The sequence below is a fragment of the Chiloscyllium plagiosum genome, chromosome 10, assembly GCF_004010195.1.
Source record: "Chiloscyllium plagiosum isolate BGI_BamShark_2017 chromosome 10, ASM401019v2, whole genome shotgun sequence".
In the NCBI taxonomy this organism is placed as follows: Eukaryota; Metazoa; Chordata; class Chondrichthyes; order Orectolobiformes; family Hemiscylliidae; genus Chiloscyllium; species Chiloscyllium plagiosum.
This window is the reverse complement of record NC_057719.1, coordinates 59,777,240-59,795,399: the sequence shown is the minus strand read 5'-3', so window position 1 is coordinate 59,795,399 and position 18,160 is coordinate 59,777,240. Positions and strand designations below refer to the sequence as shown.

The following is an 18,160-nucleotide window of genomic DNA, read 5'->3' as shown; positions in this document are numbered from 1 at the left end:
TATGTCTCAATTATTTTTGCTCCAGAAACACATTGTCTCTTGAAAATATTTATATTGCTTGCATCAATTACCTCACATTGTCTGAAAGCATTGTGAGTGGAAATGGATTTAAATGGGCAAGATTTTAGATTAGATTTTATATCAGTGCCCTTATGAGATCCAGTCATTCACAAAATAGCCGTGCTTTGTAAAGTCTGATTGCATGTGCCAGCTCATCACCTCTGAGTTTTCATGCTTGAAGATGACTCAGAATCTCCACTCACCACTGACGACAAAGTCGAATATACTGCCTATTACAGTTTTGATTCCATGTGATGATATGATGATACACATGCTATTAAAAATTATTTCTACAGGTAACATGAGAAGAAGCAGTGAAATATAGGCTATACATTGTGCTAAACATTCCATTGATATGTTAAATATATACTCAATCTTCTTTGCTTTACTAGCGAACGATCAGCCTGTACTGCGGGTTCTGCACCCAGTTGCCGAAACCAATATCACTATCAATAAGGAGATTTAAGAAGGAAAAACAGCTCTCTGTGGCGGATCACATGCCAAATCTGAATCTGTTAGTTCTGTTCATAGTGACACAAATAGAATGAGAGGCGTGTTCCTTGACACCAATATGTCAGCCAATGAGTTGGACGAGCAGGTCTGAGAGTAAACTGTCCACTTTACAATAAATAAACTTTATTTACAAACCAAATAGCAATGCAAATAAAGTCAATTCACAGTCTATTCAAAAGCAGCATACGTGATTGAAATTACAGCAACTCATTCTAGTAAAAGCAGTGACGCCACTGTTACATTTTAGAATTCTCAAAAAGTTCTGACACACACACACACACACACATACACGCGCACACACACACGTTCAATAGTTCTCTGGTATGTCTAAACAGAGAATGAACAGATTTGTATCTTCTGGACCTTCCCTGAAAATGACACTAACATTGGGCCTATTGCATGATACCAGGTTCAAGCTTTTACCTGCCCCAGAGGTGTGTCATAATATGTTGATTAAAATAATTTATTACCCTTGTATTGTCCCTTTGTTAATTTTTAGCATAGGTCAGTGATTAACAGTATTATCACTAACCTGAAAACTAACCAATTAAAATTTCAAAATACATTCCAATCACATATTGCGATATATTTTCCAGGCACGATTAGTAAAGGAATTACCTAAACATCTCCATTCAGGTGGGAATTGTGTTGTCACTACCTACAATCTAGAGGTCAAGGGGAAGTGTTGGCATAGTGGTAATATCACTGGACTAGTAGTCCAGAACCCCAAACTCTAAAATTCTACAAATGTAAATTCAAATCCTATCACAGGTAACTAAAATTCAAATCCAAAGACATCTGGAATTACAATCAATTATTGTTTAAAATCCATCCGGTTCATTAATGTTCTTTAGGGAAGGAAATCGGCTGTTCTTACCTGGTGGTCTATATGTGATTCCAGACCCATGGTAATGTGGTCAACTCTTATGAAACAGCCTAGTAAGCAGCTCAGTGACCTAGCCAGGAGAGACATCCATAGCCTATAAATGAATAAAAAAAAGACACAATGTGCTTGAAAAGAATTAAGCAAAGTTCAGAAAGCAGAATAAGAATGTACAAAGGTGCTCACATCCTTTATTTAATACTTGTTAACAGCTCAACTCCCCTCATTAATAATCAGTTTCCTATCTTACCATACTCATCAAATAAGCAAGTCAACAAGAAATTTCAAGATGGAAGTTTGTTTGAGAAACTAGTAAATTCAACTCGCTGTTTGTTACAAAGGACTTCTATGTTGCTTAGCACCATCTCAGGGCATGATCCACATGCACCAATCACACACATACCCCTCATCCACAATGACATTCAACATTTGGCAACCCCTCAAGACTGCCATGCCACTTTCCTGATGCCCTTCGAGACCACTCAGGAAACACAGACTAGCACTGATGGCAACTAGCTTTGAGAGACTGCAGCAGGAACACTGAGTGCACAGGGACAGGCTTCTAGCTCACAGACTGGACCACATTGCATCTCAAGGCTGCACACATGTTCTCTTAAGTGCTCAGTCACTTAATGCCGATCTCCATACTCCAGTATCCATGCTGTGCATTTCTGTGCTATGCCTATTACCTTTGGCTTCTGGTTGGAGCTGCCATGTTGATGTGCTCTTCAGTTCCGTCACACTGACAGCTGCTTGTCATGCATTTCAGTAGAGATCTGACTGGGGGCCAGGGGATCACTTGCTGTACCACACTCCAGGACTTCAATCTAACACCTACAGTATGTGCCAGCTGCCTGTACAGCAAACACAGTGCCTGTTCATTGGGGATTGCTAGTCACCCGCTCGGATCACGGTCAGATGATATATCCAATTACAGACTGGGGAGAGTGACCATCAGCTGGAAGATGCAGATTGAGTGGTTAGGGAACTAGACACTCATGTCTAGGAGCAGCTTATCAAAGTCAGTCAGAGGTCTGGGCAAATAATGGGGTCCTCTGACTATCAATCATTAAAGAGAGTGCAAGAGAGCCCTTTTGAGGCAGTTGGGGGGGGGGGTGGGGGGGGGGGGTGGTCACTAATTAAAGAGATAAACATGTCAAGGCTGGGGTATTAAGACTGGTATTTACAGGGGTGGGGGCCAACTACAGTGATGGAGGAGAATCTCCAGGTTTATGGGGGTTATGCAGAATCCGAGGGAATGGTAAGCTAGGGAGGGTGTTAGTGGCAGTGAACAATACCCACCACAGAGGAGCAAAGAGGAGCAGAACAGGCTTTGTTAAGTTGTAATGATGGGATTCTGGGAGCAGGGAGGACAACTGGGGAAGTTCAATATGATGGATGTCCACATGGTAGGGTGGATTGTTGGGATAGTGCAAGATAAAAAGGGATACAGTGGCTCTGGGGGGATCTTGGCAATGCGGGGTATAGATGGTGTCCACTATGAGGGGAAAGATATAAAAGAGACCTAAGGGGCAAATTTTTCACACAGAGGGTGGCACGTGTGTGGAATAAGCTGCCAGAGGAAGTGGTGGAGGCAACATTTAACATGCATTTGGATGGGTATATGAATAGGAAGGGTTTGGAGGGATATGGGCCGGGTGCTGGCAGGTGGGACTAGATTGGGTTGGGATATCTGGTCGGCATGGACGGGTTGAACCGAGGGGTCTGTTTCCATGCTGTACATCTCTATGACTCTATGACTTTGGGTGCCTTGGCTAATGCACAGTTCTTGACCACTCCCACCACTAAGAACAGATTACAGTCATCTGGTCATTTATCTTGCTGTTTAGAGACAAATTGACTGTCACTTTTCCTCACATTACAATTGTGTCAACACTTTAAAACTACTGTACTTCATTTGCTGTGAAATGCCTGAAGCTATGCCTGAAATATATTATATAAATGCAAGTTGTTTCATTTTTATTAATCTTTTGTGGAGTGGCAAATATCTGAAAAATATGGGTACTTGAGCTTAAACATGCTTACATGAGAAACATCACCACGGTGAATCCAAAGCATCCTGCTTTTACAATGTTATTCAATATGGATGATTGATGTAGGTTTGCTCTTCTATAACATAGTGAGGACATATACATACAACATGTAAAAGATGCATCTATAAATGTCACATGTATTTGCCACATCTGCCAGACATTGTCAATATTATCATAACTGAAAACTCAAAAAATGGATCACTTTGTATGTGCTTTATTGATCCTTGTTTTCACTTGTTCATGACTAAATCACCTATCATTCTTGTATCATTCTTCAGTAATGGGGTTCACACTTCAGTGAGCACGGTCCACACACACAGAAGAAGGTTAGAAATGTCCTTAACAGGCAGATCACTGTAGTATTCATTGCTGGGTACTTTTGGATAGTACACTTCCATGTGATACTCAGTTGCTAGAAGGCAAACAGAAATAATCAGGACGTTAAGATTGCACTGGCATTAAAGTTAGAAACATGAATAATGACGGTCATTTTTTGCAGCTTCTTCTGTCATTAATCCCCATGCTGAAAACCCCAAACGCCTTTGATCCTATTGATCCCTGGTCAAACACAGGATGAGCATTTTCATTCTCATCTATAAGTTAATCGCAAAATGAATTGAATACCATGAAAGCCTGATACATGAGAAGGATAAGGAAATTCAAAGGGATATTGAAAACATTATTTCTTCACATTATAAGAAGAAACATTCACTGAAAGCAATATCTTAAATATTCTTGCTTTAAAAAAGGAAAATTTGCACAATACATTCAAAGAAAACATCTTCTGGTATATGTCAAATCTCAAATGGCTATTAATGACAGGAATGATGGCAACGATTATTTTGGAAATCTCTTGTGTTTCAGATATTCTCCTTCATATCTACAAAATGTAGCAAACACAAACAAATATTTTGCCCTGAACTTTAAGACTGGCTTATATGATATTTCATAGTGAAGTTGTGAACACAAACAAGTTGTATTTATGTAGCACCTTTAGTGTAATGAAAAGTTAAAAGTACTTCACAGAAACATTATGAAGCAATGAATAATATAGAATGACAATAAGGGCAAAATCTATAGGGGTTTGAGTGAGCTGAGCTATGCCGCAATTTGTGGAAGAATTGAATGAGAAATCCAGCGTGACCTATCTTGAAGTCAGGAGCATTTCGCTCTATCATTTATCCTTTTACAAGCATCAGAGTGAGATTCTCACTAGGCAGCAGCAAGATGCCAAATGAATCATTACGGATTGTTAAACACTGTATTCACACCATCTCTCACCTCATTAATAGTCAGGATCCCATCTTACCAAACGAGCCAAACAAGCTTGACGTTGGAAAAACTCAACAGTGAAATCAGAGCATGTACCCTGCTGGTCCTCACTTTCCACCCCACTAGCATCCACATCCCAAAGGATTACAATTTCTCCACCTCCAGTGGGTTGCAACCACCACACGCATATTCCCCTCCCTTGTCAATATTTTTCAAGGACAGTTCCCTCTGGGACACCCTCCTTCATTCCCAACACTTCTCCACAGCACCTCCTCATGCTCTCGCAGAAAATATAACATCTGCCTGTTTACTATCCAAGGCCCCAGACACACCTTCTGCATGAAGCACTGATTTACCCGCACTGCACACAATCTGGTCAACTGTATTCACTGCTCTCAATGTAGTGCCCTCTAAGTTGGGGAGAGCAAACTCAGGCTTGGCGATCGCTTTGCAGAACACCTGCCTTCTGTCTGCAAAAGTGACCCTGAACTTCCTGTTGTCTGCCATTTTAACACACCAGAGCTCCCTCCATCTCAGGCTTGTAGAAAAATAACATTTCATTTTCCACTTGGGAACTCTGCAGCCTTCGGGGACTCAGTATCAAATTCAATAATTTTAGAGCCTGAACACCTCCTCTTTGCCCTTTACCCACTCCTACATCTCAGGCCCTGTCATGACATGGGCTGTTTTCATCACAGCCAACCCATTTTCACTCACTAATGGTCCCCAGAAACAGTTTTTCTTTCTCTCTGGTTTATCATTATCTATGCTTTTGTGTGTGCAACTGTCTTTCTTTCTTCCTGGCCTCCACTTTTACCTATCTGCTCACTCTTTCATCCATCTGCTGCCTTCAACATAATATCACCCTTTCCTAGCTACAATCCTTTCTGAAGATATGTCACTGGACCTGAAAAGTTGGCTCTGCTTTCTCTCCACAGATGTTGTCAGACTATCTGAGTTTCACCTGCACCTCCACCCACATTATCTACTGCATCCGCTGCAGCCGGTGTGGCCTCCTCTATATTGGGGAGACAGGCCGCCTACTTGCGGAGCGATTCAGAGAGCACCTCTGGGCCACCCGGACGAACCAACCCAATCACCCTGTAGCACAGCATTTCAACTCCCCCTCCCACTCCACCGAGGATATGCAGGTCATTGGACTCATCCACCGCCAAACCACAACAACCCGACGGTCGGAGGAGGAGCGTCTTATCTTCCGACTGGGAACCCTCCAACCACAGGGGATGAACTTGGACTTCACCAGTTTCTTCATCCCCCCTCCCCCCACCTTGTCTCAGCCGGATCCCTCCAGCCCGGCACCGCCCTCCTGACCTGCAGTCTTCTTCTTGACCTCTCCGCCTCCACCCTACTCCGACCTATCACCCTCACCTTGACCTCTTTCCACCTATCACATTTCCAACGCCCCTCCTCCAAGTCCCTCCTCCCTACCTTTTATCTTCTCCTGCTGAACACTCTCTGCTCATTCCTGAAGAAGGGCATGTGCCCGAAACGTCGAATCTTCTGTTCCCTAGATGCTGCCTGACCTGCTGTGCTGTTCCAGCAATAAAGTTTCAGCAGTATCTGAGTTTCTCCAGCAATTTCGGTTTTTGTTTCACATACTTGCTGAGTTTAGCTCACCACTTGTTCCAGTGATCTCCAAGTGGACACCAGGCAAAAACATCTCAGAGCACAATCCATGGTTAAGAGCTGAGTATCAAATGTGTTCCTCCTCAATGGACATTGGCATCCAAATCCAGCTAATCCATCACAACCATACTGACACTTTTACTACTCACTGCCAGTGGGGTCAGGAAGCACAGAGTTACATTGTAGGGGCACCAGCAACCACCATTGAAATGCTACAGCAGGTCCACCCAACTTTCAGATTGAACCAGGTTGCATCTAAGGATGTTTGCTTGCTGTCATAGTGCGCGTTCACTTAGCGTCTACCTGCATGCTCGTAGTATCTCTGCCTTGCCTTGCCTTGACGTGCCAAGTAAGTACAGTCACACAACCAGGGAGTTTGCCTTGCTGCTAAGCAGTCCTCAGTCAAGGGAATGTGGATTTTGCTATACAGTGTGTTCCATCAATCTCACACCCACACCATTTGCCAGCAGCCTAGGCATGTAAGAATAAGCCATTTCTCAAAGTCTTTAGGGGATCAGACTGCACCAAAGTCCATGAAGGCATCTGAAAGTCAGTAGGTTAACTCACATTGGTTATGATTAGGCTTTAGTCGGTGGGGGGGCTCAGTCAGAGGGCCCATGACTCTTCAGTCCAGGGAGCAGGCCACAGCCACTCTGTTGGCTTCATAGCACCAAATCCAAGAATAGGGTTAGAGAGGAAAATATGTCGGCCCCAGTCAGGGGGCAAGACACATCTTGTGCAGGGCTGTCCACTAATGTTGGTTGAGGGATAGGCCACAGTCAGTCCATCAGGTCCATCCACAGATGAAGAGGCAGTAGTCAAGTTTGGTTGTCACATGGCTATGAGCCGCAGCAGTTTTGTCATCGAGTCTAAGGGCTGCAGACTCTGGGAAAGGATGCAGTACAGTTGTGGAGACAGGCAGAAGGACTTACATTGCAATAATACCATAAAACATTGCTGGGAAGGGCATAATGCAGGAGGTGAGAGTGTTCATGGACAGGAGTATCCTGACTTCAAGGTATTAACAGTGAATGGTCACTTCATATAGCTCAGTCTCGATGGGAAAGTGTAGATGGATTATGGGGGCACTTATGCAAGTGGGAAACCTGTAAGTTGTATGGATTGGGCTACTTTGAAGAGGCTGTGGATGTCAAGGAGCTCACTGACACATTTAGGATGAGGCTGGAAGCCACTGGCTGAGGACACTCTCTGTCAACCTCAGGGGGGGAATGGGGATGAGACTGGCTATGAGTACACTCAGACAGGGTAGGGTAAGTGACCTGACCTGCCAGCAAGGGCAATGCTGCAATCATCGGTCACAGGGCTGTTGAAAGAAAACATTGGTTACAAGGTAATGCAATGTCCAACCTGGCCACCCTGAAACACTCTCTGTATGTTGCACCTCTCTGGCAGAGCCCCTGCCAGACCAATCTTGAACATCTGTGCTTTTTACACAGAGAAGGAACCACACATTCGGGATGTTGAATGAGGAGGTGCAAAGTTTTCACCAAGACCAAATGCCATGTGTATATCTTGGTCCCCCTGTTTCCAGATAGTGTAAACACACATTTACACATGAGAGGCTCTCAGCCACATGATAGAAAGTTAACATCATGAATATTTATGGATAACCTACTGTTTACAGAAAAGCCTTCTTCCCATGTGGCCTCAATAGGTTTTCTTCCTTCTCTCCCAGTGTGTCTCAGTTGAGTCCCAGGTTCCACAGCTGGGATGGAGGAAGCCTGCTGTGTTGTGGTGCTCATTGACCCTGTAGGCAAATGGGCCAAAGATGTGGTGAATCTTCTTGCCTAAATGTCAAGGCAACAGAGGAAAGGAAAGGCTGCGGAAAAGCTGGACAGTACCAGCTGGGAGTGTGTTGGCAGAGTCAGGTCCAATGTTCTCGCTAAGCTGCGATATGGTGATCAGCATGAGATACCATTCACAGCACTGACTTCCCATTGCACAAGTCACTGCTGCACACGGATTTTGAGTACCATGCAGAAAGAAATTAGCAGGAACACAGATCCGGAAGTGACAGAGGCATGAATGAGAGATTCAGCAGCAGAGCTGAGCAGAGATGGAGCACAGGTAGAAATAGGAGGTTTTAATGATGGCATAAATATAAGGGATGGAGTTGTAGCTGTGAAATGGAGTTTCCATCTAATTGTGTGTCAGAATTGTAATATAAGAATGCAGTTGCCCAAAATAATAGATAGTAGTGGAGAACTCATCCGCACCTCCATTTTGATTTAGTCCCATCCCGCTCTCCCTCATCTTTGATGGTCTGCATTGCCCTTAATCACCTTTGCATGTAAATTAATGACGGGTGATTCACTGGTGTTGGTTCATAGATGACAAAAAATATGCAGTGTGATTTGATGAAGGGAAAAAGAAGCATTTAGTTCTGTATAAGAGCACTGCTGGTTAAAAGAAGAGAGAACTCGCAGGCTACTCAAAGAAAGCACATTAGATAGCTCTATTTGGAAACAGAATTTGAGTATGCAATGGAGTGGATTCAGGTGGAAATCTTTACACATGGTTACAGATCCAAAGGTTGTGAATGTGTCATCCAAATATCAGAAATATGCATGGAGCTGGACATTCATTCATTTTGCACAATGTATTGCATAAACAAGCCAAAGGCCATCACATTCAGATCTGAGAAGTGTCCCATCTCCCTGAAATTATCCTGTAAAGGCAAAATATCTCAAAAATTAATGGCTATGAAGATCATTTCACACTGCCACTCAGCAGTGGCTACACGAGCAGAATTGCCCCCAGTAAGATCCTATCATCAGTCCAAAAGGTGCCCTGCCTGTTTCTACAATTAAGCAATATTGTGCACAAATTTCAGTGTAATGCCAGTTATGTAGACCATATATTCAACCAGCAAGCACTTGCAAAAGCCAACATAAAAGGCCTACTGTTAAATATAATTTGTATGGGTAGCACTTGTTGACTGTGCTAATAACTATACTAACAACCAAGTTAAGATAATCAGTCAAGCTCATAATGTTGCTCATTTTATGCTTATTAGAATTATAAATTCAGAAGCATTCTTTGCAAAGAAACTGAATATGTTCAAGACTTGTGTTTTTTCAAATAACTGGGAGCTTGAGAAGGCTAAGTTCATTTTTTTACATTTCCATGGCAACTCCTCAGCCAATCAAAATGAACTTGCCAACCAACAATAATCATTTTCTGTTGCATTATAAATTGTTTTGACTAATTGGATTTTGATATTAACCAGCAATTGATCTATACCAGTGACATAAATACTATGGCTACAACAATGGGCCAGAGGCTTAGAATTCCAAGATGAATGCCTCAACCCCTGAATCTCCAAAGCCTATCTAACATTCACAAGACACAAGTCACAATATAATGAAATACCCTCCACTTGCCTCGATGAGTGCAACTTCAACAATAGTCAAAACCTTAATACCATTTAAGACAAAGCAGACCACATGATCAGCAATCCATCATATCATCTTAAATATCCACTCCCTCCAACACACATACAAAAAGGCAGCAGTGCATAATATTGGAAAGGTGCACTGTTGTAACTCACAAAGCCTCCCTTATCAGGCTCATCATACCATAACTGCATTATCTAGAGTGGCAAGGGGAGCAGGTGAATTTGGGAACAACATCGCCTTACACAGCAATAACCTGCTAGGTTACTGTTCCAAGAAGGTAATTTAGCTCCTGACCTCAAATCCATTTACATCCAAATATGGTTAAAAAAGCTGAACTCAGATGTTGAACTGAGGCTGACAGCCTTTGAGATCAAGGCAGCACTTCACAAAGGCTGCATCAAGGAGCTCAAATAAAACTGCAGTTAATGGGAATCAAGAGAAAGGTCGTACCAAGCACAAAAGGAGTCGTACCAAGCACAAAAGGAAGACGGATATGGTTTTTGGAGGCCAATCATCTCAGCTGTAGGAAATTGCTACATAAATTCCTTAGGATAGTGTCCCAGCCAAGCATTTTCAAATGCTTCACCAATGACTTTCTTTCCATTGTAAGAACAGAGTAGGGATGATCGCTGATGATTGCACAATGTTCAGCACCACTCATAATATGTCAGATACTGAAGTAGTTCATGTCTGAATGCAGCAAGACCTTTGAATCAGTTGATCTTGGGCTGATGAGCAGCAAGTAAGATTTTCATCACACAAGTACCAAGCAATGGTTATCTCCAGTAAGAGAGAATGTAACCAAATGGCATTGCCATCAATGTTTCCTCCACCATCAACATCGTAGGTGGTATCATTGACCAAATGAACAAAACTTCTTTGATAGGCTTCCTAACCCACAACTTCCATTATCTGGAATGATAAGGGCAATACATACATAGGAACACAACTAATTGCAACAAATTACAATTCTGACTTTGAATTGTAACACCATTCCTTCAATATTGCTGAGTTTAAATCCTAAAACTTTGTTCATAATACTCCTGTAGCTCTGCCATCAGCAGGAAGACTGCAGCAGTTTAAAAGATGGTTTACCATCACCTTCTCATTGGAAATTCAGGATAAGCAAACATTTTTAATATGAGGTGTATATGATTGTTATGTTTTAGGCTAAAATTGATGGGCACAGGTGCCTGTTCCCACAATAGCATCACAACTGGCCTGAGTAACATGGCTGTTATAGATGGAGGCCCAGGATGATTCAAAGGAAGGGAGGTCTAAGGTGTTTATACTTGGAGATAATGGCAACAGCACCTGTGTTCATAGTAGGTGGAGAAATAGTTTCCAAATTCCCAGAAAGCTATTGAGAATATCAAGAATATCAAGCACAAGGTTATTTCTATGGTAGAAGAGAAATGGAATCTAAAGTATAGCTAATACCTACATATTAGGCTCATGTGGTTCATGTTGCTGTGGAGATGGTTTTTGGGAGGAGGGCAAGTTCTTATTATGCCATTGTAAGACAGTGTTACAGGTTTTCCCAGAGAATACTTCTGAATCTCCCAGAGAAGAGACAGCCAGGATCTACAGGAGAGGAAGAAAGCAGAGGCTGAAACACTCTACTATCCATTGCTCAGAAGTTTGGGTTGCAGCAGGTACCAAGACAAAAAGACAAAATTCATGAGGATTTCAAACAAAGCTGGATAATTTGCCTAGCTTCCACCAGAGAAACAGTCACCAGGAAATACCATCATTGTGAAAACCAGTTCTAGGTTTCAAAATTACCAAGCTGGGAATGAAAAGGAGCTGATGTAAATCCGCAAAAACTAAAAATCACTTTGAAAGGATCCGGGAGAGTTGAATGTCTACTTAAGAGACAGTGCAAAGTTCATCTGGGAAGTGGGTTTTTCAGTTGAGTTAAAGGCAAAAGGGACAAGTTATTTTCTGTGGCTTAAATTATTACTGGCACACACCAAAAATGTTTACTCATTAGTACTTTTAGTTTATTACAGTAAAAATTTTAAAATGTGAAATCCTGTCATTTCCTCCTTTGACCCATTAACTAGAAATTCAAAATTTACTTTTTAAAATGTTTTGGTCCCCCTGGGGATCATAAGTCTGGCCTTGTATCAATACACATATTCCCATGAAATAAGAAGATGATACACCAGCAATTTTTCTCATTGGTTTTTAATAGAATTACATTCAGTACTGAAAAGTCACTTGGGCCGAATGATGTATCATGATGTATATGACTCCTTCTAGCTTACTTAATCTTACCTTATTACCTTATCCTTCTATTTCTATCACTTTGGTGTACTTACTCAGTTTCTTCTTTCAGTAGTTGTATGAAGTACAGTAAGACTTCGAGCTGCAGAGATAGAACTGTTTATGTAGCTTGTCTTTTTAAAGACATTGCTCAGTTACTGCATGTGGGGTGTGATCTAAGTAAAAAGTTATTTATCTCAGTAAAAAGTAAACTTGTTTGAACTGAATAAAGTTTTCTTAAATTGACAACTGCTTCTAAATTCATGGTTCTTCCCCTTGAACAGTGGCTAGTGATTAAAAAGATCAATAAAAATAATTTCCTTTACTTCTCTTTGTTTTTTTGCAAAAAATGCCAAGTTGGAATCTCCTCTCATACAAATTTGAAAAGTCATTGAAGTAAAATTAAACTTATAAGTGGTTCTCAAAAATGACAGCAATGATAGGGTGACCAAGGAAATGCATTTATCCTGTGAGGTGGTGCTGACAGGAGGTAGGAGCAGGAGTGAGGGTTCAATGATGGTGGCTACTCAAACTTTTAATTATCACAAAGGGAGTGAGGAGAGAAGCTCAAAAAACATCTTGGACGTTGGAAAATTTGGCCACATGGCATTGTTAAAGCAAATGATCATTGACATAAACTGAAAGAACTGTTGATGCTGGAAATCAGAAACAAAAATAGAAATTGCTGGAAAAATTCAGCAGTTCCAGCAGCATCTGTGGAGAGAAATTATTCTACCACAGAATGATGGCAGATCTGCTGAGCTTTCCCAGCAATTTTTACTGTTTTTGTTTATAAATGATTATCGGGGGACATAGTTAAAAGAATAGTTTGAAACAAGGAAGGTACAGACTTATGAAGAGATAGGAGAAAGTGAGGACTGCAGATACTGGAGATCAGAGCTGAAAATGTGTTGCGGGAAAAGCGCAGCAGGTCAGGCAGCATCCAATGAGCAGGAGAATCGACGTTTCGGGCATGAGCCCTTCTTCAGGAGATGAGGAGATACCAAAGTAGTGGGATTAATTTTGGATTGCTTTCATAACGTCTCATGTCAAATGCAATCTTCCTTCAGTGCTGTAAACATGAATGTTTTTGTGGCTCCTTACCTACCTAGGACTGGTTTACAATTGACAGGCAGTGCCCTGTATTCTTGTGGCAAAATTGAATATGACTCAGCTGCCACAATGAGCTTGGATTTGCTAATAATGGAACAAATAAAAAGTATTTACCTGTGAGATTCTCCTCAGAATAACAGTTTGAAAATTAACTGGTACCATTAGTTTGTACTGAGCAGAACAAGCTAACAGCAGAAATATAATTTAAGATATGATCTAGCTTTAGAAATGAATACTTGCTTCATATAAAGATATGATCAATAAACATAGATTCTTCTGTAAAAATCTTGGAGCAATAATTAGACCCATTACAGATTACAGCTTCACTATAGATTTGTGTAACAAAATTTCAGTAGAAGTATAGTTATACAGGGTATATACATAAATACTGTTGTGTTCAGCTTAGAGTTTATTATGTTAGTTTTAATATCTTTAATAATCATAATCAATCCCATTCATATCAGATTACATTGTAATATATATTGTCAACTACAAATCCCTTTGAATACATATTTGAAACTGCTTGGTGGTGTGTTAAGAGTTAATAAAATTTATAATGCATGATTTGGGGAATAGAGAGGGGCGCTTATAAGACAAAGTTAAATCTCGCTTTTGTCCAGCATTTCCAGATACAGGTTTTGGATTCTCTGTAGGTCTATTAATAATAGAAAAAAGAGATATTAGTCATTATTCTTTTCCATAATTTACTTAAAAGCTGACAGGGACACATGCAGCTTTGTGGCATATCTACTTTATCATGGCCAATATAATAGTCATTTATACCATGACTGCTGAGAGTGTCTAGTAATCATTAGTTTCAGCTCTTAGATGCTGGAGTTCCTGATTGTGGTTGTAAAGGTCAGTACACCTGTCCAATTATTTGATAAAGGACGTATTCTCGAAGTGCAATGTGGAAATACATAGCAAGTCTGCAAAACGGAATCAATACCTTCAGCAATGTAAAGTGACATATGCTTTGAATTTATCATTCAGTTTCATTGGACTTATGTGTTCTAATATATAGTAACATCAGTAGTAGTAAGCTTACTTGTTTTATTAGCTGTATTGCTCAAACCGCTTGGTTAGTTATGTAATTCAGTTTGTTAAATCATAGTTCCCAGATGTGCTATTATAGCCGACCAGTTAAATGATTCAAGTGCAATTGTTTATGGTGGAGGGCTTCCCTATAACCAAATACTCATTAAAATTGTATTTATTTATTGGGTACACATAATACCCTTTGATTGCATGTTTTATTAAATGTAGCATGCGCAAAGCTAATATTCATTGCCATCTTTGGATATTCAGGTTTGTACGGTAATGGTATTGTTACAAGTTTTGAAATTGAAGAAATTCACAGCATTTACTTTATAAACCTTGCATTTCTCAACTGACAGTTCCTTTAAGGGACCCCTAACTTGGTAAAAGAAGAACCCACAATTAGACTCAGATGATGGATGATACTATTTCGTTAGAGTATTACAGTACTTTGCTCAGTAATGGGCCGGAGCATAACTCAGTGCTTCTGGCGTGAGTGGGACAGATGTGTTGTTAAAATTGAGAGTTTAGAATCACATCGCATTCGTCAATTTAATAAAATTTAGGCCTGGGAGAGCTGTCTGCCCCAGGCAGAGAAGGGCTTACTTTATATTCAAAAGTTGCAGCCTGATAGCATCAACACCCCATTGCAACTTTAACTCAGTCTGCACAGATCCTAACCCAGCAGCAAAACCTGGTGTGAATTAACAGAGAAGTCCAAAGAATTCAGAGTAAATATATTTATTAACATTCCTTATGGGGCAAATGAAAACTGAATATATCCCTGGGCCCCACATGATGTTTATGGAAGTCCTAAGCCTTGCTTAGCTTTTCCTTCCTGATGATACACATTTCCTCTCAACCTCCACTATGCTTCACTTCCACTCAACAACTCCCCAACTACCACTACCCGACCCAGCCCCCATCATCTCCCAACTCCAGCAATATTTGTGCACCATCCTCTTTAATTCCCAGTGATAATGGCTGCCTCCACAGTTCATTCTCCAGCTCACAATCCCTGACATCTGCCCATCAGACTGTGTTGCACCAATTAAATTTTACCTGCCAATGAATAGCTGCTTCCAGTGGTACTGGGATAATACTCAACACTGGTGAGTTGAGAGTGACAGCTCTTGATAACAAGAAATCTTTTGACTGAGTCTGGCATCAAAGAGAGCTAGGAATCTGAAATCAATGGGAATCGTGGGGGCAAACTCTCCTCAGGTTGGAGGCATACCTGGGCATTTGAAAAATGGTAGTGGTTGTTGGAGGTCACAGCTCCAGGACATCTCTGCAGGAGTTCCTCAGGGTAGTGTCCTAGGCACAGCCATCTTTATAAGTTTCATCAATGACCTTCCCTCCATCATAAGGTCAGAAGTGGGGATACTTGCTGATGATTGCAATATGTTCAGCACCATTTGCAACACATCAGGTACTGCAATTCTCCATTGTCAAATGTAACAAGACTTGGACATTATTCAGGCTTGTGCAGACAAGTGGCAAGTAACATTTGCACCACGCAAATGCCAGGCAATAATCATCTCCAATGAGAGACATGCTAACCATCACCCTTTGACTTTTATTGACGTTACCATCACCACAGCCCTCAAGATCAACAGCCAGGGGATTACCATTGACCATAAACTCAGTTAGACTAGCCACAGAGACTACAACAGCAGATCAGAAACTAGGAATACTATGTGAGTAACTCACCTCCTGATTGGACAAAGCTTGTCTTCCATCTACAAGTCAGGAGTGTGATGGAATACTCCCCACTTTCCTGGATGGATGCAGCTCCATCAACATCAAGGGCAATGCAGCCCGCTTGACTAGCATCATATCCTCAAACATCCACTCCCTCCACTACTGATACTGCAGAAATTCAAAGATCCTTAGATAGTATTTTCAAATGCCCAACCACTTCCATCTAGAAGGACAAAAGCAGATGATACATGGGAACTCCACCACCTGCAAGTTCCCTCCAAGCCACTCACCAACCTGATTTAGAAATACATCATCATTCCTTAAGTATCACTGGAATAAAATCCTGGAATTCCATCCCTAAGAGCATCATGAGTCAACCCACAGCACATAGTCTACAAAAGTTCAAGAAGGCAACCTTTTCAAGTGCAACTAGGGGCAGGCAGTAAATGTTGGCCATCAAGTGAATTAAAAAAAAAAGGTCTCAGACTCAGTTCTGAGACAGGATAAGTAGATGCAGGAATTCACCTTTTGGGGACTAACTGTGACTGCCCTACAAATGAGCAAAAAAAAATTGTGAAACAAATCTGTACAGAACACATCTTGCTATAATGGGATGATAAAAGACCACACTGAGAATTATGATTGTTCCAGAAATCAAAAGCTTGACATATTGTTAAAGGAAGACACATTTTATTTGTTGAGAACATTGTGACTTTATTATGTCAGACAAAAAGTTTTAAAATAACATGTCACACAGCATATTGTGCTTCCTTCCCAAGGGTAGAAACTGTGTTGATATACTCAACCTGCCAAGTTTTTGAAAAAGACAACTCATTCCATATTCAAGCAGCAAGAACAGCTGTTTCTGAACAGGAAGTGTCCGCTGTAACTTATTTCTTCCCCCATGCATATATTACCATTGTTGTAAAAAAACAATTTAATAAACTAGCCGAAAGCATAAATAGTAGCATATGATGAAAAAAGATAAATAAAAATATTTTCCAAGATAAGCAAAACATTTATTTATGAATTAATCATTACAAATAGGGACACAGAAGTAAAATATATGAAATTGTTGAATACAATGTCCATTCTATGAGTGGGAGACTACAAATTAGGAATGACAAATGTTTTAGAGAGTAGTACAGGAGTCCTCCAGGAATGAACGACGTCAAAAAGGGCTTCTATATTTATGATTACCAGCCCAGCTCTAACATCCTATTTCAGTCTAAAGTTCTGAAATATGTTATCTCCTCTCACCTTGATTAGTATCCCAAACCTCCCTGATAAAATCTTTCCAATCTGGTCATAACACTGACACCTCCCTAAACTAGGCCTCAGTTACTCTCCTCTGAGATCACAGTGTGTTGTGGTTGTGATAGCGATGAGTTATTCCACATTGTGGTCTGCAATGTTGACCATCCCTCTAAGTTAGTCTTCTTTTATTGTCCCACTCCATCGGTACAAAAACAATTAGGAATAATAGTCATTCACTGAGGGCTCAGGATCTATAAACTTTGCCATTGCCGAAAAAACAAGACAGCAGTGAAGCAATCAGGATTCAGGTTTCCATAAGAACCATGACCAGGAGGAGGCAATTCAGCCCTTGAGCTTCCTCCGCCATTCAATATGATTATGGCCGATCTCATTTCAGCCTCAACTCCACTTTCCTATCCACTCTCCTGAACGTTTCAACCCATTACTTATTAAACATCTGTCTATCTCTCTCAGCATCCACCACACTCGAGGGTACTGATTTCCACAGATTCATGACCTTTTGAGAGAAGCAATTTTTCCTCGTCTCTGTTTAATCAGCAAGCCCTTATCCTAAAACTATGGTTTCTCTTTTTAGATTGCCCCACAGGAGGAAACATCCTTTTTACATCTACTTTATCAAATTCTAATACCTTAATGACTCGAAGAACTTTAAACTTCATCTGCCTTTGATTTCCTGTCTGTATGGACACTCCCCTGCCCCTAATTCTTTTTAAGCTTATTATCTGTCTGTGTCTCTAGGTATGTCTGTGTTTGTATGCCACATCTTTATTATTGTTCAGAGGTGGCAGATATAAAAAATGCATCCGTCTTTCACTAAAGAAAATGTATTTTGGCTTCTTCATTTTGATCTAGTTAAGCACATTTTTATCGATGTGTTACAGCAGTGTGTGAACAAAGAAGTAAAAATATTT

The 18,160-nt window shown here is 40.8% G+C and overlaps 1 long non-coding RNA gene across 1 annotated transcript in view; it reads right to left on the bottom strand.

Moving 5' to 3' along the window:
* Window positions 1-3,154: 3,154 nt before the first annotated feature.
* The window catches only part of LOC122553696, a 71,208-nt gene continuing 56,202 nt past the window's right edge, over window positions 3,155-18,160 (bottom strand). Inside the window, exon 3 of the long non-coding RNA XR_006312792.1 lies at window positions 3,155-3,922. This is a non-coding gene — a long non-coding RNA (uncharacterized LOC122553696). The remainder of the gene's footprint in view (window positions 3,923-18,160) is intronic.